A 19,718-nucleotide genomic window follows, 5' to 3' on the forward strand; every position below is an offset into this window, starting at 1 on the left:
CTCAGTCCTGGTAGCGCAACTTTGCCGGAGGCATGTTGGCTAGCCGTGATCGTATAGTGGTTAGTACTCTGCGTTGTGGTCGCAGCAACCCCGGTTCGAATCCGGGTCACGGCAGGGCACCACGTCTTATTGAAGTCCTGCCTTTCCCTTTTTGACATTGGGGTCTCCCCGCGCAGGTTCAAACCCTGCCGACTACAGCTGCTTGAGAGAGAGAAGAAGATCAAGCCTTTATAGACTACCACGTTTTTCTTTAAGAGCGACTCTGCAACAGATCAACGTGTTGTTGATATAACACAAATTGACAGGTACAGGAGTGCTCGATGGGTCGTCGATGCAACTAGGTATATAACAATGTAGTAAAACACTGTGTACATACTTTATAGCCTTTATGTGATTTTACAAATGTTTAAGAGCGACTCTGCAGCAGATGGCACGAGTTGTTGATATAACACAAATTGACTGGTACAGGAGTGCTCGATGGGTTGTCGATGCAACTAGGTATACAACAACGAGTAAACATTTAATGTAAAACAATGTGTACATACTTTATAGCCTTTAATGTGATTTTATAAATGTTTTCTTTGCATGGACCTTTAAGGAAAGCACAGCCAGATAAAAGACCAAAGATGAGCTGTCAGGGCAGTGTTTAAAACACGTCTGACTTTCAGCTCCCAGAGCCCGTTACCCGGTTCAAGGGTACTTGATGAACTGCAATCAACAGATGGCATCGTCTCCAGATATAGGACTGAACAACCCTGCATCAGAAAGGTGCACTGAACCCTAGGCCGACAGAACCCTGTAAGCTCTTGATTGTCTGCGAAATGTCACAGCGGGCCTACTGTAAAACGCCATGGAGGAAACCGGCGGCACAAGGTGCCTTTTTGAGGTAGCGTGGCCGAGCGGTCTAAGGCGCTGGATTAAGGCTCCAGTCTCTTTGGAGGCGTGGGGCTCAAATCCCACCGCTGCCAGTGGGTCTTTGCTCCGCTTGGATCGTTGTGAGTCTAGTTTTCGTCTTACCTCCAGAGCCACATTAGCTGGTTAGGGTGTGTTTGATGAGGGATGAACCTGCACTCACCTGTTGTACTCAACAAGCCCCAACCCGAGAGCCTACACTTAGAACACGTCGTTACAACTCAAGAGCCCGGATAGCTCCGTCGGTAGAGCATCAGACTTTTAATCTGAGGGTCCAGGGTTCAAGTCCCTGTTCGGGCGATGTGTTTCCACTCTGTTAGTCAGCTTTACCTTGTGAGCTCTTATGGGCCCTCCCTCTGTTGATAAAAATTAAATAAACAGTTTGCTCGTGCGTTGTAGGTCTGCAGATTGGCCTTGAGCAGGGTAAGGAATTCCGTGAGACCTCAGCAAAAGCTGCCAATCTTCTCACTGCAGATCTAGTCACTCAGTCCTGGTAGCGCAACTTTGCCGGAGGCATGTTGGCTAGCCGTGATCGTATAGTGGTTAGTACTCTGCGTTGTGGTCGCAGCAACCCCGGTTCGAATCCGGGTCACGGCAGGGCACCACGTTTTATTGAAGTCCTGCCTTTCCCTTTTTGACATCGTCCTCTTTGCAGCACGACCTAAACCCAGAGGCCCTGGAACCTGTTGTAGTCGTGGCCGAGTGGTTAAGGCGATGGACTTGAAATCCATTGGGGTCTCCCCGCGCAGGTTCAAACCCTGCCGACTACGGCTGCTTGAGAGAGAGAAGAAGATCAAGCCTTTATAGACTACCACGTTTTTCTTTAAGAGCGACTCTGCAACAGATCAACGTGTTGTTGATATAACACAAATTGACAGGTACAGGAGTGCTCGATGGGTCGTCGATGCAACTAGGTATATAACAATGTAGTAAAACAATGTGTACATACTTTATAGCCTTTATGTGATTTTACAAATGTTTAAGAGCGACTCTGCAACAGATGGCACGAGTTGTTGATATAACACAAATTGACTGGTACAGGAGTGCTCGATGGGTCGTCGATGCAACTAGGTATATAACAATGTAGTAAAACACTGTGTACATACTTTATAGCCTTTATGTGATTTTACAAATGTTTAAGAGCGACTCTGCAGCAGATGGCACGAGTTGTTGATATAACACAAATTGACTGGTACAGGAGTGCTCGATGGGTTGTCGATGCAACTAGGTATACAACAACGAGTAAACATTTAATGTAAAACAATGTGTACATACTTTATAGCCTTTAATGTGATTTTATAAATGTTTTCTTTGCATGGACCTTTAAGGAAAGCACAGCCAGATAAAAGACCAAAGATGAGCTGTCAGGGCAGTGTTTAAAACACGTCTGACTTTCAGCTCCCAGAGCCCGTTACCCGGTTCAAGGGTACTTGATGAACTGCAATCAACAGATGGCATCGTCTCCAGATATAGGACTGAACACCCCTGCATCAGAAAGGTGCACTGAACCCTAGGCCGACAGAACCCTGTAAGCTCTTGATTGTCTGCGAAATGTCACAGCGGGCCTACTGTAAAACGCCATGGAGGAAACCGGCGGCACAAGGTGCCTTTTTGAGGTAGCGTGGCCGAGCGGTCTAAGGCGCTGGATTAAGGCTCCAGTCTCTTTGGAGGCGTGGGGCTCAAATCCCACCGCTGCCAGTGGGTCTTTGCTCCGCTTGGATCGTTGTGAGTCTAGTTTTCGTCTTACCTCCAGAGCCACATTAGCTGGTTAGGGTGTGTTTGATGAGGGATGAACCTGCACTCACCTGTTGTACTCAACAAGCCCCAACCCGAGAGCCTACACTTAGAACACATCGTTACAACTCAAGAGCCCGGATAGCTCCGTCGGTAGAGCATCAGACTTTTAATCTGAGGGTCCAGGGTTCAAGTCCCTGTTCGGGCGATGTGTTTCCACTCTGTTAGTCAGCTTTACCTTGTGAGCTCTTATGGGCCCTCCCTCTGTTGATAAAAATTAAATAAACAGTTTGCTCGTGCGTTGTAGGTCTGCAGATTGGCCTTGAGCAGGGTAAGGAATTCCGTGAGACCTCAGCAAAAGCTGCCAATCTTCTCACTGCAGATCTAGTCACTCAGTCCTGGTAGCGCAACTTTGCCGGAGGCATGTTGGCTAGGCGTGATCGTATAGTGGTTAGTACTCTGCGTTGTGGTCGCAGCAACCCCGGTTCGAATCCGGGTCACGGCAGGGCACCACGTTTTATTGAAGTCCTGCCTTTCCCTTTTTGACATCGTCCTCTTTGCAGCACGACCTAAACCCAGAGGCCCTGGAACCTGTTGTAGTCGTGGCCGAGTGGTTAAGGCGATGGACTTGAAATCCATTGGGGTCTCCCCGCGCAGGTTCAAACCCTGCCGACTACAGCTGCTTGAGAGAGAGAAGAAGATCAAGCCTTTATAGACTACCACGTTTTTCTTTAAGAGCGACTCTGCAACAGATCAACGTGTTGTTGATATAACACAAATTGACAGGTACAGGAGTGCTCGATGGGTCGTCGATGCAACTAGGTATATAACAATGTAGTAAAACACTGTGTACATACTTTATAGCCTTTATGTGATTTTACAAATGTTTAAGAGCGACTCTGCAGCAGATGGCACGAGTTGTTGATATAACACAAATTGACTGGTACAGGAGTGCTCGATGGGTCGTCGATGCAACTAGGTATATAACAATGTAGTAAAACACTGTGTACATACTTTATAGCCTTTATGTGATTTTACAAATGTTTAAGAGCGACTCTGCAGCAGATGGCACGAGTTGTTGATATAACACAAATTGACTGGTACAGGAGTGCTCGATGGGTTGTCGATGCAACTAGGTATACAACAACGAGTAAACATTTAATGTAAAACAATGTGTACATACTTTATAGCCTTTAATGTGATTTTATAAATGTTTTCTTTGCATGGACCTTTAAGGAAAGCACAGCCAGATAAAAGACCAAAGATGAGCTGTCAGGGCAGTGTTTAAAACACGTCTGACTTTCAGCTCCCAGAGCCCGTTACCCGGTTCAAGGGTACTTGATGAACTGCAATCAACAGATGGCATCGTCTCCAGATATAGGACTGAACACCCCTGCATCAGAAAGGTGCACTGAACCCTAGGCCGACAGAACCCTGTAAGCTCTTGATTGTCTGCGAAATGTCACAGCGGGCCTACTGTAAAACGCCATGGAGGAAACCGGCGGCACAAGGTGCCTTTTTGAGGTAGCGTGGCCGAGCGGTCTAAGGCGCTGGATTAAGGCTCCAGTCTCTTTGGAGGCGTGGGGCTCAAATCCCACCGCTGCCAGTGGGTCTTTGCTCCGCTTGGATCGTTGTGAGTCTAGTTTTCGTCTTACCTCCAGAGCCACATTAGCTGGTTAGGGTGTGTTTGATGAGGGATGAACCTGCACTCACCTGTTGTACTCAACAAGCCCCAACCCGAGAGCCTACACTTAGAACACATCGTTACAACTCAAGAGCCCGGATAGCTCCGTCGGTAGAGCATCAGACTTTTAATCTGAGGGTCCAGGGTTCAAGTCCCTGTTCGGGCGATGTGTTTCCACTCTGTTAGTCAGCTTTACCTTGTGAGCTCTTATGGGCCCTCCCTCTGTTGATAAAAATTAAATAAACAGTTTGCTCGTGCGTTGTAGGTCTGCAGATTGGCCTTGAGCAGGGTAAGGAATTCCGTGAGACCTCAGCAAAAGCTGCCAATCTTCTCACTGCAGATCTAGTCACTCAGTCCTGGTAGCGCAACTTTGCCGGAGGCATGTTGGCTAGGCGTGATCGTATAGTGGTTAGTACTCTGCGTTGTGGTCGCAGCAACCCCGGTTCGAATCCGGGTCACGGCAGGGCACCACGTTTTATTGAAGTCCTGCCTTTCCCTTTTTGACATCGTCCTCTTTGCAGCACGACCTAAACCCAGAGGCCCTGGAACCTGTTGTAGTCGTGGCCGAGTGGTTAAGGCGATGGACTTGAAATCCATTGGGGTCTCCCCGCGCAGGTTCAAACCCTGCCGACTACAGCTGCTTGAGAGAGAGAAGAAGATCAAGCCTTTATAGACTACCACGTTTTTCTTTAAGAGCGACTCTGCAACAGATCAACGTGTTGTTGATATAACACAAATTGACAGGTACAGGAGTGCTCGATGGGTCGTCGATGCAACTAGGTATATAACAATGTAGTAAAACACTGTGTACATACTTTATAGCCTTTATGTGATTTTACAAATGTTTAAGAGCGACTCTGCAGCAGATGGCACGAGTTGTTGATATAACACAAATTGACTGGTACAGGAGTGCTCGATGGGTTGTCGATGCAACTAGGTATACAACAACGAGTAAACATCAACAGATGGCATCGTCTCCAGATATAGGACTGAACACCCCTGGATCAGAAAGGTGCACTGAACCCTAGGCCGACAGAACCCTGTAAGCTCTTGATTGTCTGCGAAATGTCACAGCGGGCCTACTGTAAAACGCCATGGAGGAAACCGGCGGCACAAGGTGCCTTTTTGAGGTAGCGTGGCCGAGCGGTCTAAGGCGCTGGATTAAGGCTCCAGTCTCTTTGGAGGCGTGGGGCTCAAATCCCACCGCTGCCAGTGGGTCTTTGCTCCGCTTGGATCGTTGTGAGTCTAGTTTTCGTCTTACCTCCAGAGCCACATTAGCTGGTTAGGGTGTGTTCTCCATGTACATACTTTATAGCCTTTTATGTGATTTTACAAATGTTTAAGAGCGACTCTGCAGCAGATGGCACGAGTTGTTGATATAACACAAATTGACTGGTACAGGAGTGCTCGATGGGTTGTCGATGCAACTAGTTATACAACAACGAGTAAACATTTAATGTAAAACAATGTGTACATACTTTATAGCCTTTAATGTGATTTTATAAATGTTTTCTTTTCATGGACCTTTAAGGAAAGCACGGCCAGATAAAAGACCAAAGATGAGCTGTCAGGGCAGTGTTTAAAACACGTCTGACTTTCAGCTCCCAGAGCCCGTTACCCGGTTCAAGGGTACTTGATGAACTGCAATCAACAGATGGCATCGTCTCCAGATATAGGACTGAACACCCCTGCATCAGAAAGGTTCACTGAACCCTAGGCCGACAGAACCCTGTAAGCTCTTGATTGTCTGCGAAATGTCACAGCGGGCCTACTGTAAAACACCATGGAGGAAACCGCCGGAACAAGGTGCCTTTTTGAGGTAGCGTGGCCGAGCGGTCTAAGGCGCTGGATTAAGCCTCCAGTCTCTTTGGAGGCGTGGTTTCAAATCCCACCGCTGCCAGTGGGTCTTTGCTCCGCTTGGATCGTTGTGAGTCTAGTTTTCGTCTTACCTCCAGAGCCACATTAGCTGGTTAGGGTGTATTTATGAGGGATGAACTTGCACTCACCTGTTGTACTCAACACGTCGCCGCAACTCAAGAGCCCGTATAGCTCAGTCGGTAGAGCATAAGACTTTTAATCTGAGGGTCCAGGGTTCAAGTTCCTGTTCGGGCGATGTGTTTCCACATTGTTAGTCACCTTTACCTTGTGAGCTCTTCTGGGCCCTCCCTCTGTTGATAAAAATTAAATAAACAGTATGCTCGTGCGTTGGAGTCTACACATTGGCTTTGAGCACATGCTCAAGGAATTCCGTGAGACCTCACCAAAAGCTGCCAATCTTCTCCCTGCAGATGTAGTCACTCAGTCACTTTGCCGGAGGCATGTTGGCTAGCCGTGACAGTATAGTGGTTAGTACTCTGCGTTGTGGTCGCTGCAACCCCGGTTCGAATCCGGGTTACGGCAGTCCTTATTGAAGTCCTGCCTTTCCCTTTTTGACATCGTCCTCTGCAGCAGCACGACCGAAACCCAGAAGGCCTGGAACCTGTTGTAGTCGTGGCCGTACCCTCAAGCGATCGGACAGCAAAGCCATTCCTAACGATTCGTTACAATTCCTAACACATTCTAAATAAGTCCTAACAAGTCCTAACACATTCTAAATAAGTCCTAACAAGTCCTAACACATTCTACTTAAATCCTAACACTTGCGAAATAATTCCTAACACAAGTTGTAACAATCCGAACGCTCTCTTCTGATTGGTAGAAATGGGGCAAAACGAACATTGGCCGAAACATTATCATTTGTGTCGTCCATCCCAGCGCTACGCGAGACAGTTGGGATTATTTTAAATCACATAAACATTTTAATCATTTTAAAGTCTTCGGATAGCGTGCAGGTGAGTCCATTATCACTTGAAAGAGAATCTGATTGTAACGTTGCTTAGTTTGACACTACGGTTTCATCTAAACCGGTTAAATTGTAATTTGTGGTTTAACACTTAGAAATTAGAAATCGCCATGGCCATTCATTTTGCAATAGCAAAATGCCTTAGGTATATGTACATTAAGTTACAACAACTGTAATAATGTGATGGTGATGATGATGAATGTCCAAATTCAGAATGCCAATGCGTTTAGACAATTTTTGGTTAAATCCAATTGCACTTGTTAACACTAACATGTATATTAAAGGTATATTAAAAGAATTAATAACTGCCCATTACACAAACAAACCCGTGCATATGATATCTTTGGCAAAAGAATCCCCTGGAAATGTGGTTTTCATAAGGTATGTAATGATAAGGTATGTGATTAAAAGGAATGTGATGATAAGGTATGTGATGACAAATGTGAAAAACTCGCCAACACAAGGGTGAAATGTTCATTTTTTGAGCTGTGAAGCCTTGGGATAATTTACCCCAAAATTTTAATTCTCTCATGATTTACTAACTCTGTAGTTATTCCAAACCTGTATAAACTTATTTGATTGGTTGAAAACAGAGAAAGATATTTGGACACACAGACTAATACAGATTATGAACAACTCTAAATTAAGTATATTATGACACAATATTGTTATACTATCCCTTTTCTTATGTTCATCAATTCTGCATTTGTTTTATCCGTTTTATTTATTTATTTGATATTTAAGAGATGAATTATTTTATCCAGCAAGAATGTAAATTGATTTACAAAGTGATAGCAAGGATGTAGATGTTTACACTTTTTTTAACAGTCAGCTGAGCAGACAGTTTTAGAGACGCAGGCAGCCCCACAGAGCAGTGAAGCCTCCAGTCAATCCCCCCAGCCCAGTGCAAGCTTCAGTGCAGGTTTCAGTCAAGCCCCACAGCCCAGTGCAGGCTCCAGACCAGCCCCGCAGCCCAGTGCAGGCTTCAGCACCGCCCCGCAGCCCAGTGCAGGCTCTAGACCAGCCCCGCAGCCCAGTGCAGGCTTCAGCACCGCCCGCAGTCCAGTGCAGGCTCCAGACCAGCCCCGCAGCCCAGTGCAGGCTTCAGCACCGCCCCGCAGTCCAGTGCAGGCTCCAGACCAGCCCCGCAGCCCAGTGCAGGCTCCAGACCAGCCCCGCAGCCCAGTGCAGGCTTCAGCATTGCCCCGCAGCCCAGTGCAGGCTCAAGACCAGCCCCGCAGCCCAGTGCAGGCTCCAGACCAGCCCTGCAGAGCAGAAGTTCAATTAAGTGTGCTCTTTGTAGCGAAGATGTTAATGTGGATGGTTTCAGTGAACATCTTTCAGACAACCATGTCCAAGAATGTTGTGATCAGTGTGGTGAAAAAGTCTGGGGTGCAGTTGGACTGTTTAACCACATTGACAAGCATCATCGTTTGATTAGTCTTTCAGATGGGGACAGAACATCTGTGGATCCAACATCATCCATTGCACAGTCATCTGCATACATCGAAGACCAGCAAAGAGCTCCACAAACTGCAGTACAAACACCATCACAGGACATTACACTAAGGCCTCCAGAAGTAAATTGGCTGAGTTTTCTCCCCAAACAGTTCTGTCGAGTGCTCAAACCAGCAGACCAAAAGTGGATAGCTCAGTGTCTGTATGACACCACAGGACGACTGAAGCAGCAGTTTCCACAAAACTGGTTTCATCCACCGAGTCCCAGCAAGCCTATTACTTCAACTCCTGATCCTAGCAGTTACTTTAGGCAGAGGATGTTTCTGTGGGCACCAATGAGGATGTGGGGTATTCCTCTGAAATGTACACGGTGCAATAGGAAGATGCATCATTCAGGCATTTATACTAAAGTTAGGGAAGTCATTGATGTTGACTCCACATATTACTTAATTGGAGTGGACTACCCTCGCTGGAGTAAATGTATGATACCTGTCTGCCCTTGGAGTTCAGAGATCCTTAAACAGCTGGATCCCTCCCACAGAAATAAATTCCCCGCTGTTCTCACCTCTCACCTTGCCCTTGACAGGAAGTGTGCGACTTTGATGAAACCAAGAACTGCAGGAAACAGCTCCAGTTTCTTGAAACAAGTGCTAGAAGAAATTCATAGTGAGGAGTGGGCAAGACGGAGTATAGACTACCTGACAGACTGTGAGCTCCACAAAAAGAGATGTGCCCTGACCCAATCGGAAGTGGTTTATGAGCAGCCCCCGCCTTTTCGCCCCCTACCGCTGGCACAGTGGTTTGAGACTGCCCATGCCGATGAAATCCTGAATCACCTTGATGAGCTTAAGGGTGTTGTAACATCAACATATGGTAGCATCCTGAAGCTTGATTCTACCAAAAAGGTAAACATAAATACACATAAAGAGCCAAATGCATGTTAAATTATATTGAATATACCAAATTGTATTATCTTAATGCATTTATACAGATTACTAAAAAGCTTGCTGGTGGCATTGCTGACACTGCTACCTGGATGACCAACATTGGTAATGAATTTGGCCAAGTTCTGAACTGTGTCCTAACCACGGGTGAGGGAGCCGGCTTAGATGACTTGTGTCAGGGCATTGTAAAGTGATACAGGGATGCTAGGGAGCCAGATCCAGCTGCGATTTATGTTGACAGGGACTGCTGCAGCGGGACAGGTTTGTCAACTTAAGCCATTACTTAACAGGAATGTGTGTGCATTTATACATTTCTAATCCATATAAGCAATAATTTTTGGCATGTGTCTCAATGACAATAAATCATAGATCTGCATGTTTCCCACTAATTTAGGAAAATGGTGTTTAGATGGCTTTTTTAGGTGTTCATATTTTGTTCATGTTCGTTCAGATGCAGAACCCTCTAAAAGCCACCTCTGTCAAAAATGAGATTATAATGTTGATGAGTGAATGATGAGTGAATGCTCTCAAAGTAAAGTATATGTTACTCAAATAATCTTGCTTCAAAGACTTCTAAATAACGCTCAGCCCATTCTGAATTATCTGCTATCTGCTATGGAACTGAACCTAGGAGCCTGATAAAAATGTTTCTTTAAAAGAAGTGAAATCTGACGGATTTAGAGGCTTAAGAGAATATTTATAAATAGCATTAGCATATTTTTAAATGATACAAATTTAAATCTAAGAAGATGTGTAAACTCGCTCATTGTTTCTCATTGGTGTAGGTGTTACTCCAGTTCTTACCTGGTTTCGACCTTGGAAGTTCAAAGTTCGCCTTGATGTTTTCCACTTCATGCGACGGTTCACTGCTGGTCTTACAACAGAGCACCATCCACTGTATGGCACTTTCTGCTCCAAGTTGTCCAGTTGTATCTTTGAATGGGACAAGGATGACTTCTCTCACCTTAAAGAAGCGAAAAAGAACATACTTTTTAAAAAAACTTCAGGGGCATATTCCAACAGAACTGACCGACACGACTGGTTTGCGCCTCATTAATCCAGAGAGCATGATGCACGTTTGGGAGGTACAACAGAAACATTTACCCTGTATCCAAGACCCGCCTGGTGTTCAGCTTTACACAAAGCTGGGCTCTGGGTTACAGAAGGGTGACAAGGTTCTGGATGTACTGCGGTGTGGCAGAGGGTCCTCTTCTCTTGAAAGCTTTCATCGCCATCAGTGCACTTTCATTCCAGGTATGGTAACAATACCAAGAATATCATGTCTGTAATTAAGTAGTGTTGTCACAATAAAGGAATTTCTAAACTTTGGAAGAATACAACAAAAAACAGTTTAAATACGACTTAAAAAAAAGTAAAGTAAAATAAAGGAATTCAATTTCCACAGGTTGAGTTAACAAGTGAATTAGCTTTAATTGGTAGTCAGCTTTGGAAGTTCGTAGAGGGGTTTATAATGGTATTTTGACAATGTCACACATTTTTCCTTACAGGGTGGAGATGTAATGCTGTACATACTCAGATGTACATGCTTGAGGGTGCATCGAGATGGAACATCAACCGGGCTCTTCAAGCTGTGGACATGAGTGGTACATCACAAACTAAAATCTATGTTGTACGTTTAATGTCCCACATTAATGTCCTCAGCAAAAGACTCCTCGGATGTGCACTCCTGCAAGAATTCATAACCCATGGGAAACCCACAAGTAAGATTCAATACTGTACATTCTCTTACTATAGTAATACCAGGCTTTGCTGTGAGTTTGAATGCTGCCTAAACGCTAACCATTCATTCCATTTTTAATTCATTCCATTTTTAATGGAATGATCATTGCTGTAACGGTGGTCATATCTATTATCTATCTATACTGTTATAAGATGTGTCTGTGTGTTTTCAGCGTATTTGGTTGAGTTGTCTATGTGTGACTTTATTTATTTATGTATTTTTTTTAAATCACATTTTTTTTTATTCATTTCCAACACCACATTCATCACATTTACTGTTATGATTTAGCCTGATATATTCCTCTTTTTACAATATGATGCCTCTTTTTGGCAGATGAGCGTATAGCAGTGGAGTACTTGTTGGCACAATCTGGCAGAGGAGACCTACTTTCTCCACTGGAGCCTGGTGAAATCACTCTGCCAGAGATGCAGGTTGAAGTTCAGGAGGATGAGTGTCTGGATGTCACAATATGTGATGCAGCAGACATCAGTTTAAACACACGCACTATTGGCAGTTCCAGCAGTCATGATGATTTATTGACCTCTTCTCTGGTAATATACATTTTCTTGAATTAAATTGAAATTGCATAGGAATGTTAGCTTATATGAGCAATACATGAGTTGTTTTATAATTTATATATTCAATTTAAGTAATGCTCTACAATGTTTAATTGGTATACTTACAAATGTTCAAAAATTATCTAGGAAACCCCTGTTCCAAGTGGTGGCTCTCACAGTCCTGACATTGAAGACATGTCCTGCGCTGGGCCCAGCACATCATCTCTGGTAAAGACTCTAATACGTGATGCTTATGCTTGTAATTTGTGAAGAACAGTTTATCAAAGAACTGTAATCCAGGATTTCGTTTTTTTTGGCGGTGGATAACCTGGCAGGGTACCTTATTAGCCTCAACCGGACTATCACTGCTTTGTCAACCAACGAGATAGCAGAGATCTTGCGGTTGTATTCGTGTCTGCATGCTATTGATCAGTCCCCTTCCAAGTATTCCCTTAAGTGCAAGAAAAGGATCTTGCCAGGTCCTTGGAGAGCTTCTCGAAAGCGTAGTGGCTCAGCCCCTGGTCAGCAAGCAGCTGAGAGGTGAGTTAAATTGTGGTGCACCTGTGTTAAAGGACATTTTTACAGTGTGTGCCATCATAAATTATCCCTCACTTTTCATTTGCATAAAATAAAAATTCCTAATTAGTCTGTATGTTTATAAAGCTCCAATGAACCATAGAATAACATACAAAATGCATTAAATGCATTGTTTTATCCACAGACTATTCATGACCCATGGCCAGGCAGCTCAGAGACCTGATATCAACAGGATTTCAGAATGCATCGCACTCAAGCTTTTGAAGGAATTCAGGGAAGCCAGAAACAGACCTAAAGACAATAAGGGCAAAACCTTTCCAATTACACAGGCAATTGTGATGATGTATTGTCACATCAAGCAGCTGCTTGAAGACTGCCGAGAGCTGCTCGACAAGACCAACCTGGTGCTAGTTACAATCAACAACACTACAGTGTCATCTTGGTGAGTTGGTTATTGCCTTCCTAATTTCACTTTAGTAGCATATTCCTTATAACAACTTCTAAATTAACTATTAGTTTGCATTTGTTTAGAATGGTTTAATTCACAGTGTTTATATAACTCTTGAACTGAAGATGTTTTTTTTTTTAAAAAGGCTTCTTGACCGACAGAAACGAACTGATCGGGACACCTTACTGCAAGGAGTGGAGCTTCCCCAGCAAATTGGTATAGCGAAGGAGCCACTGCCAAAGCCAAGGGAGCTCCCATCTGGACCTGTTGAACATGGACATGTTCCCATTGAGTTCAAGGAGCCTGAGAATCGGGAGGGTGAGGCAGTCATTCGTCAACGTAAATATGCACGAAGTGGAACTGCAGTGTCTTCAAATGCACTCACAGGCACTGGGCTAGGAGACACATCTCCATATGACACAGACTATTCTCCTGCTGCACAGAATAATTTCTTCTGTCCTGAGGCACAGGACTTTCCTGGGTGGAATACCTGGTCTGAGTGTTCTGATTGGTCTTTTTCACCCGGGTATCCGTCATCAGCTCCACCCCCACCTCATGGTTGGTCTTCCGTTGCACCCGGGCATCCATTATCAGCTCCACCCCCACCTCATGGTTGGTCTTCCGTTGCACCTGGGCATCCATCATCAGCTCCACCCCCACCTCATGGTTGGTCTTCCGTTGCACCCGGGCATCCATCATCAGCTCCACCCCCACCTCATGGTTGGTCTTCCGTTGCACCCGGGTATCCGTTACAGCTCCACCCCCACCTCATGGTTGGTCTTCCGTTGTACCCGGGTATCCATCATCAGCTCCACCCTCACCTCATGGTTGGTCTTCCGTTGTACCCGGGTATCCATCATCAGATCCACCCCCACCTCATGGGTGGTCTTCCCTTCCACCCGGGTATCCATCATCGGCTCCACCCCCACCTCATGGTTGGTCTTCCCTTCCCCCTGGTCAACAGCCATTAGCTCTGCCACCACCTGAAAACCGACAACGTGCATGGAGGCTCCACAAGGCAGCACTTGAGGATGAACAGCGTGTGGCAAGAGGGGAGCCACCAAAGAAAAGGCAAACAAAAGACGACTACCACTATCAATCCAAAATCTGTGGCAAGTCAAGAAGCAAAATTACTGGTCATACTCAGCTTAGAGGAAAATGGTACTGTCCAGCGTCGGGCCAGAGCATTACAGAGTGGAAAGACTCTTTGTAGGCAACAAACAAACATTACCATACCAACACCACATTATTTTATTTTTTTAAGAAACTTGTCTTAAATCTAGTTACAGTAAATTTTTAGTAGTGTATTAGGTTAACAGAATTTGAAGGATAGCTCTCTCTATTTCTTATTGTATTCTAGTTATTGTATAATTATTGTTAATATTTAATATTGTATTTAATAAATGTTTACTATTACATCTAATGTATCTCATATATATAAGGATTTTGGAAGTGTATATTAGATTAGATTAGATTAGATTCAACTTTATTGTCAGTACACATATATAAGTACAGTGTAACGAAATGTAGTTTAGGTCTAACCAGAAGTGCAATTAGCAAGTGCATGATATACAGTGTGAATAAATACAGAATACAATATTAGGAAAATACTATACAATGGGCATAAAAATACTATTATGAAACTATTATGAAAATACTTTACAGAAGGAATGTTCTATGACAATATGACAGTCGGTATGTACTATGGACAATATATACAGAAGGCTATATACTGTGAACATTAGTGTACAGGTGGTTATGAACAGATAACAATTTAGACTATACAGTAGTGCAAGTGACTTAGGTGTGCATTGATTATAGACATTAGCTATTAAAGTTGCAGTGCAATAGAAAGTTAATGCGGTTATTAAAGGTATGGTGCAGTATATGAGTTAATGCAGTTATTGAAGTTATAGTGAAATAGATCGATTTAAAAAAAAAAAACATTACAATTACTTGGATCTAAATGGGCACTTAGGTATTTTGTTGATAAAATTGAATACGTTTTTTTTACCTTTTGTAATTATAATATTAAATATACTATAATTTTACTTCATTTTTTGCTCAATCTTTCTTTTCCCCCTTCTTCTTTCTTTTTTTTTCTTTTCCCCCACCATAACAGTCCATTTTGCCCCATATTTGGCCGAGTGGTTAAGGCGATGGACTTGAAATCCATTGGGGTCTCCCTGCGCAGGTTCGAATCCTGCCGACTACGTTTGCGGTCTATTAAGCTCAGATGTTGATTTGTATCTCTAGAGGCGAAAGAGCAAACTTCATCTCGGCCGAGCCCTGTGCAGCCGTCTGTTAGCTCGCTTTGATCGTGTGGTTGGTTAGTACTCTGTGTTGTGGTCTCAGCGAATCTGGACCGAGGCAACTTTTTGGGGGGGTTGAATAAACTGCTTCCCGCTCGCTTTGGAAATGTGTTGGTGGCGAACGCCTTCAATCGGGCGAACAACGCACTGCAATTTGTTCAAAAAGAGCCGCGCCAAGCACTTCTTCAGCTGTTCTTTAGAATGTTTAAACCCAGCTCATCCAATCACTGCTACTACACGTGCAGAGAAATGAAAAGTCTTTCCGACTTGCATTGAAAATGTAGGGTCGCTACTCCGATTCTTAATCTCTTGGAAACAGTTGCAGTCCGTATTGCGCTTGCTGAGGTGTCAGGCATGGTCCAGCAGTCAGGACTCCTGTTTTCACCCAAGCGGTCCGGGTTTAACTCCCGGCTTTAGAAGCCAAAGGCATCTTTTCTTTCAGTGTGTTTGCAAAGCCGTATTGTTTTAGAGTAAGACTCTGTTGAGTAAGCTCCACTGGCGGGCCTCAGCATTTTGGGGTCAGAAAACTACAGCTGCTCGCCACAAAGCTTTCATCCCTGGGTGGGCTTGAACCACCATCCTTTCGGTTAACAGCCGAATGGGCTAACCGATTTCGCCACAGAGACAGTTGTCAAGGATTTTGCTTGGACAAGTTGGACAAGTTGGACAAGTTCACGTTTGTTGCAAGTTTATTGTCAGCACCTGCTCAGATAGGTAGAAAATCTTCTGCGATGCACTTCAAATGTGTGATTGTTATTTCGCTTCCTCTGTGCTGGGAAACAGTTGAAGTGCACGTCGGCTCCAGGTCGGAAGGAGACAGCTAAGGCGTCCCATATGGTCTAGCGGTTAGGATTCCTGGTTTTCACCCAGGCGGCCTGGGTTCAACTCCCGGTATGGGAATTACCATTTTCTCAGTTGGTTATTTTAAAATGAAAAAGCTGCTGTTTCACGGTGAGGCTCTGACGAGTCAGCTGTGTAGGAGGTAAAAACAAATAGCCACTTATCTCGTATATCAGCCTTTCTTGGCACCTTCTACATTTTAACTCCTTTGCACAATCCAAACTCGAGTGAGCAAACAGTCTTTAACCTTGTATTATATGGTGCGTCCTGAGGTCTCAGGCAACAAGTGCTGGACACAAAGTGCTGCGTTCTGGGTGCCGACAACTGAAAAGTACAGAAGGTACATCTGGGACAATTTTTACGAGATGTCTTTACACTATCTTGACGTTTTTAACCACACCTCTACATGGAGAAAATCTTAAACATCCAAAAGAGCTAAAGTGGGCAGTCATGTGGGTACAAAAAGTTCCCTTTGGTTCTAAAACGTAATCTCGGTGAACAACTTCCTAGCAGCAATTAGTGTGCGACATCAGCCTCACGGTGTTGTTAACAAGCCGTACACACAGAAAGAAATCTTGACCCCGACGTGATTTGAACACGCAACATTCTGATCTGGAGTCAGACGCGCTACCGTTGCGCCACGAGGCCTCTCGCTGGGCAGACGCCAACGATGGCGCCACAGAGACGGACAGTTGCACGAAAGCCATCAGGAGACGGCGGCACAAAGAGACGTCAAATTTGTTGTTCTCGGACAGAGCAACGGTTTGACTTGGAAAGAAACAGCAGAGGTTTGCAAAGTCATAACAACGAACGTCGCCGCACGAAAATATAGCGTCCGTCTTCCGAGAGCCGCCTTTGCAGCATAACGGTTAAGTCGTCAAGTGTTCAGTATTTTCCAAGAAGCTGCCTGACTGTTCTGTCACTAAGCCTGGGAACCGAGGCCTAGGTGAAAGACACCACGATCAAAAGTCATTTGCACGTCCAACGTGGGGCTCGAGCACACGACGCTGAATCTTATCCTCTACCGACCCTGACATTAAGAGTCTCATGTTCTACTGACAGAGCATACCTTGCTGCACATAAGAGCTGACAAAGCAGGGATGACCCACAAGGACACTCAAGCTCCCCGTCGGGGAATCGAATCCCGGTCTTCCGCGTGACAGGCGGAGATACTGTCCACTATACTAACGAGTACTGGCTTGCAATTGCGGAAATGTTTTTGTGCCGAACTGCAACCGATATCTCATAGCATTCTCTTTGGAAAAGATTAGTTTTTTGATATTGGATGTGTGCAGTAGGAAGGCTGCAAGCTTGGCTAATTTAGAGTGTTGTGCAGACTTTCTGAATCCTCCTTTGGACCTCGGTGGAATGGTCAACACATCATCACACTTTAATTTGTTGGTTAAAAGAAATTCAGTAGAGGAAGAAGGACGCCGTACTCTATCCATTTGCATTTTTCATTTGGCAGATGCTTTTATTCAAAGTAGGAGAGCATATGAACCATGTGTCAACACGCTAAACAGTACCATTGTTCTGATTCAGCTAGAGTTGTCGGAGATTGAAGATTTGTATTTTATTTCTTGGAAGATCTAGATGCTAGTACCTGTGGTCGGTAGGATGCTAGCTTCAGGAACATCTCTTCAGACTTGGCTTTTGCAGTATTTTGTTGATGGAAGAGAACTTTGTCTCATGGCCCCTCCCAGAGTGAATTATCAGGTAGGAGCCTCGACCAAATATTAGCCCCTTGAACATTGCGGTGCGACATAGGAAGCACACTGGGCCGAGAGCTGGTGGGTGCAGCTCGAGTTTCTCTTGATCTACGCATAAATCTTCTGCCTTTTACGAAAGATTTCCGCAGAATGAAACCACCGTGAGTTTAATGTAATTTTGGACGGCTCCGCTCACAGCAGGCCTTCGTTATTGTGCCAAGAACCAGAGCGTTTAAGAATCAGCCTCAGTCGGATTGCTTCTGTACATCGTTGTCTCCTAGCTGTTTTGGGACTCTTGGTTTCACCACGTTTGTTGCAAGTTTATTGTCAGCACCTGCTCAGATAGGTAGAAAATCTTCTGCGATGCACTTCAAATGTGTGATTGTTATTTCGCTTCCTCTGTACTGGGAAACAGTTGAAGTGCATGTCGGCTCCAGGTCGGAAGAAGTTAGCTAAGGCGTCCCATATGGTCTAGCGGTTAGGATTCCTGGTTTTCACCCAGGCGGCCCGGGTTCAACTCCCGGTATGGGAATTACCATTTTCTCAATTGGTTATTTTCTAATGAAAAAGCTGCTGTTTAGCGGTGAGGCTCTGACGAGTCAGCTGTGTAGGAGATCAAACAAATAGTCACTTATCTCGTATATCAGCCTTTCTTGGCACCTTCTACATTTTAACTCCTTTGCACAATCCAAACTCAAGTGAGCAAACAGTATTTAACCTTGTATTATATGGTGCGTCCTGAGGTCTCAGGCAACAAGTGCTGGACACAAAGTGCTGCGTTCTGGGTGCCGACAACTGAAAAGTACAGAAGGTACATCTGGGACAATTTTTACGAGATGTCTTTACACTATCTTGACGTTTTTAACCACACCTCTACATGGAGAAAATCTTAAACATCCAAAAGAGCTAAAGTGGGCAGTCATGTGGGTACAAAAAGCTTCCTTTGGTTCTAAAACATAATCTCGGTGAACGACTTCATAGCAGCATCACAACACTGTTTGTACTGCATTTGTGAAAAACCATCTGGTTTTCATCTTTTTCATTCCAATGTAAATTTTAACACTTTAAAAAAAAGGTCATCATGCAGAAAAGGGTCATTTTTTTTCCTGGAAGGGTAAAGGTTGCGTTTCGTAAGGGACCGCTGGGATATCTTCTGCAGGATCCAACTGACCAGGCGAGAACAATAAAAAACAACCTATCTTTGCAGGACAAGTCGGCACCAATTAAGCTGGAGCTTGTGAGACAAAATGCTCTGAATGTGGTCCGTCAAAGAGGAGGTGATGCCTCAGACCAAAAAGAAGTTTTTGGTGAGTACATCCTGCAGTTTGGGAAATACAAGGGGAAGTCCTTCCGGTGGCTCCTTGAAAATGATGTGGGGTACACCATCTATCTGATGAAGAACCTTCAGCAAGAAGAGGCTGCAGGAGTCACAATGACCGAGGGGCACAGCAAGAGCAGCCTGGTCTCTTTTATGCAGTACGCCCACAGCTTTGAGGAGATTCTGTCTCTTTTACATTACACGTCCAAAACTCCAGCTGCAACAGCGGCATCACCAGGCGACGATCAGCTGGTTGGTTTCGGAGCTCGTGCCAAGAGTACATGGAAGGAGATTTGGGACGGCAGAGCTGATGGTTACGCGTCCTTTGTAATGGGGGCTAAGTGTGTCCGAGGGACACGGATGCATAAACTGCAACAATACCTGCTGAAGCAGCAGCAGTCTGCCCTTCCGCATGTTCCTGCCACATCTGAGCCCACAGGTCAGTTGTTATTTCCCCTCATTTGGCCTTCAGAAGAGAATCTTTACATTTATGTCAATAAGTATAAAGATACTTTGTGCTTTACAAAGAATAAGGTAAAGTATGAAGTTACATTTGAAAAATTCCAAGTGCAGCGTAAAAGCAACCTTTAACTCTTGTTTGTCAACCATACAGAGATGGATGAAGACGCTGAGCTGGAGACTGCAATGCTGAACATCACCCCCTCTAAGCTACTGGTGCAGT

General features: G+C 44.6%; 20 non-coding genes across 20 annotated transcripts; 18 read left to right on the top strand and 2 right to left on the bottom strand.

Moving 5' to 3' along the window:
* The first annotated feature begins 42 nt into the window (after positions 1-42).
* On the top strand, positions 43-114 carry trnah-gug (transfer RNA histidin (anticodon GUG)). Its single transcript has one exon. It is a non-coding gene; the product is annotated as a tRNA-His (tRNA).
* Positions 115-885: 771 nt separating this feature from the next.
* On the top strand, positions 886-968 carry trnal-aag (transfer RNA leucine (anticodon AAG)). Its single transcript has one exon. It is a non-coding gene; the product is annotated as a tRNA-Leu (tRNA).
* A 171-nt stretch (positions 969-1,139) lies between these two features.
* On the top strand, positions 1,140-1,212 carry trnak-uuu (transfer RNA lysine (anticodon UUU)). The gene has a single exon. It is a non-coding gene; the product is annotated as a tRNA-Lys (tRNA).
* A 225-nt stretch (positions 1,213-1,437) lies between these two features.
* trnah-gug (transfer RNA histidin (anticodon GUG)) lies at positions 1,438-1,509 on the top strand. Its single transcript has one exon. It is a non-coding gene; the product is annotated as a tRNA-His (tRNA).
* A 91-nt stretch (positions 1,510-1,600) lies between these two features.
* trnas-uga (transfer RNA serine (anticodon UGA)) lies at positions 1,601-1,682 on the top strand. Its single transcript has one exon. It is a non-coding gene; the product is annotated as a tRNA-Ser (tRNA).
* An 845-nt stretch (positions 1,683-2,527) lies between these two features.
* trnal-aag (transfer RNA leucine (anticodon AAG)) lies at positions 2,528-2,610 on the top strand. Its single transcript has one exon. It is a non-coding gene; the product is annotated as a tRNA-Leu (tRNA).
* A 171-nt stretch (positions 2,611-2,781) lies between these two features.
* Positions 2,782-2,854, top strand: trnak-uuu (transfer RNA lysine (anticodon UUU)). Its single transcript has one exon. It is a non-coding gene; the product is annotated as a tRNA-Lys (tRNA).
* Positions 2,855-3,242: 388 nt separating this feature from the next.
* Positions 3,243-3,324, top strand: trnas-uga (transfer RNA serine (anticodon UGA)). Its single transcript has one exon. It is a non-coding gene; the product is annotated as a tRNA-Ser (tRNA).
* Positions 3,325-4,169: 845 nt separating this feature from the next.
* On the top strand, positions 4,170-4,252 carry trnal-aag (transfer RNA leucine (anticodon AAG)). Its single transcript has one exon. It is a non-coding gene; the product is annotated as a tRNA-Leu (tRNA).
* A 171-nt stretch (positions 4,253-4,423) lies between these two features.
* On the top strand, positions 4,424-4,496 carry trnak-uuu (transfer RNA lysine (anticodon UUU)). Its single transcript has one exon. It is a non-coding gene; the product is annotated as a tRNA-Lys (tRNA).
* A 388-nt stretch (positions 4,497-4,884) lies between these two features.
* trnas-uga (transfer RNA serine (anticodon UGA)) lies at positions 4,885-4,966 on the top strand. Its single transcript has one exon. It is a non-coding gene; the product is annotated as a tRNA-Ser (tRNA).
* A 493-nt stretch (positions 4,967-5,459) lies between these two features.
* On the top strand, positions 5,460-5,542 carry trnal-aag (transfer RNA leucine (anticodon AAG)). The gene has a single exon. It is a non-coding gene; the product is annotated as a tRNA-Leu (tRNA).
* A 606-nt stretch (positions 5,543-6,148) lies between these two features.
* On the top strand, positions 6,149-6,230 carry trnal-aag (transfer RNA leucine (anticodon AAG)). The gene has a single exon. It is a non-coding gene; the product is annotated as a tRNA-Leu (tRNA).
* Positions 6,231-6,369: 139 nt separating this feature from the next.
* Positions 6,370-6,442, top strand: trnak-uuu (transfer RNA lysine (anticodon UUU)). Its single transcript has one exon. It is a non-coding gene; the product is annotated as a tRNA-Lys (tRNA).
* Positions 6,443-14,987: 8,545 nt separating this feature from the next.
* Positions 14,988-15,072, top strand: trnas-uga (transfer RNA serine (anticodon UGA)). The gene has a single exon. It is a non-coding gene; the product is annotated as a tRNA-Ser (tRNA).
* A 649-nt stretch (positions 15,073-15,721) lies between these two features.
* On the bottom strand, positions 15,722-15,795 carry trnan-guu (transfer RNA asparagine (anticodon GUU)). Its single transcript has one exon. It is a non-coding gene; the product is annotated as a tRNA-Asn (tRNA).
* A 202-nt stretch (positions 15,796-15,997) lies between these two features.
* On the top strand, positions 15,998-16,069 carry trnae-uuc (transfer RNA glutamic acid (anticodon UUC)). The gene has a single exon. It is a non-coding gene; the product is annotated as a tRNA-Glu (tRNA).
* A 516-nt stretch (positions 16,070-16,585) lies between these two features.
* On the bottom strand, positions 16,586-16,657 carry trnaw-cca (transfer RNA tryptophan (anticodon CCA)). The gene has a single exon. It is a non-coding gene; the product is annotated as a tRNA-Trp (tRNA).
* Positions 16,658-17,806: 1,149 nt separating this feature from the next.
* Positions 17,807-17,923, top strand: LOC130416231 (U5 spliceosomal RNA). Its single transcript, XR_008906064.1, has one exon. It is a non-coding gene; the product is annotated as a U5 spliceosomal RNA (small nuclear RNA).
* A 255-nt stretch (positions 17,924-18,178) lies between these two features.
* On the top strand, positions 18,179-18,250 carry trnae-uuc (transfer RNA glutamic acid (anticodon UUC)). The gene has a single exon. It is a non-coding gene; the product is annotated as a tRNA-Glu (tRNA).
* Positions 18,251-19,718: the final 1,468 nt, after the last annotated feature.

Source organism: Triplophysa dalaica, unplaced genomic scaffold (assembly GCF_015846415.1).
Source record: "Triplophysa dalaica isolate WHDGS20190420 unplaced genomic scaffold, ASM1584641v1 Contig2, whole genome shotgun sequence".
NCBI classification, from domain to species: Eukaryota; Metazoa; Chordata; class Actinopteri; order Cypriniformes; family Nemacheilidae; genus Triplophysa; species Triplophysa dalaica.